General features: G+C 29.4%; 1 protein-coding gene across 1 annotated transcript in view; it reads left to right on the plus strand.

The window, feature by feature from the left end:
• LOC119585913 (flocculation protein FLO11-like) overlaps positions 1–1,632 on the plus strand; it is a gene marked incomplete at both ends in the record, with an annotated part of 57,761 nt that overhangs the window by 54,238 nt on the left and 1,891 nt on the right.

Consider the following 1,632-nt stretch of genomic DNA (forward strand, 5'->3'; position numbering starts at 1 on the left):
GTTTATTGCTTTGTAATAGATATGATATGACAAATTGTGGACAATTTTTATCATATATATTTTATATACTATGCCATAACATTGAATTATAGCATCTTATTCATTCTTATATTGAGTAATCAATGATATCTTAAGAACAAGAAACTTTTATTACACTTTGGAATCTTTTTGGGTTTGCATTATATTCTTAGAATAATTTGTTTCATTGTGTTTCACTTTGTATATTGTTTCTTCATTATTAACATCAGCATGTACTTTTAATATTAACATGTGTACTGAAATGCTAACAGAATTTCATAACATGATATTACATTTATTTGATGTCAGGAGAAATATTGTGAAATAATTATATCGTGGTACAATTTTGTTTAATTTTGATAGAGTTTCCTCAAATACTTAGAATACTGTAATGGTTTTATGTGCTTTTGTGGCCATTGCAATATAAGTTTCCTTTGGCATGTGATAGGGTTGTTTTCAGTGCATTGTTTATTGTAATAAAGGTACTTATTTTTAGAGGGTATGGCAAGAGAAACATATAATTCTTGCATATATACATTTGATGCAGTTGTGTTTTAATTTGCCTTCTCCCTTGCAGCATGTATGGGATTCATAAGCTAAGCATTTCATGATTTAATTGAAGGTTGGGTAAAGCTGTAATTATTGCAGAGTCATTGATATGGGATGTATGGCCTTGGACACTTCTCTACCTTTGTGAGAAATATTTCGTTATAATGCTGCAGCTTATATATAGTACAAGGCTCCTTGCATTGCCTTACCAGTGCATTGTTTATACAATTATAAGCAGCCTTACTGCAAAAATTGTCATGTCAGTGTCCATGGCTGTAGGCTCTGGTCTCCCGCCACACAACCTATAGCCTGTAGAGCTAAGCTTGAGTTGTTAAAGCTTGTTTATTATTTTCTATTTTTCTCCTTAAGTTCTGCTTTAGTGTTTTTGTTTTTGCTTGCAATACTAATGCTTTTTGTCAAGAAAAAAAGAATAGACTAGACAATTTTATATCAGAGATGAATTGTAACTGATGAATTATGTGAGTTGGTGATAAAGAAATTAGTAACTTTACAATTTACTACATTCAAAATGTGTATTACTCTTCTTAGAGTCCCTAAATACAAAAGTGAATGAAATCAGTAGTCAATACTGAAGTTGATATTACTATGTTACATCCTTGAATGAGTTATCCACATGTCATATAGGGTGATTTTTAATTTTATTGTTTCAAATGCAGTCATATATTCCCATATTTTTTGAAGTTATTTTCAAATAAATATTCAATATTTCTGCATAAAAGATTAAAAGTAAAGAAGTTTACAAAGTAGATACCTAACATGTAAAGATAGCACCAGATCCTTTTTGCTGTAGTTAGTAGATTCTATAGTGTTTCTGCATATGAAAATGGTAAAGGATGTCCTCAGGACTATTACCTAATTCAAAAGTACAGTGTATTTTTTTATTTGTTAGAAGTTTATTTTCATTAGATAATTTCCACATGTATTGTCTCTAATCTTGAACAATTTGGCCTCATTAAAATTTTTATTTTTACTAAAATATCTCCCTTACACAGTTTTCTTGGTTATTTTTGTGCCTTTTTTTTGCACCTTTTGTGTAGATTTTTT

The sequence above is a fragment of the Penaeus monodon genome, chromosome 20, assembly GCF_015228065.2.
Source record: "Penaeus monodon isolate SGIC_2016 chromosome 20, NSTDA_Pmon_1, whole genome shotgun sequence".
Taxonomy (NCBI): domain Eukaryota; kingdom Metazoa; phylum Arthropoda; class Malacostraca; order Decapoda; family Penaeidae; genus Penaeus; species Penaeus monodon.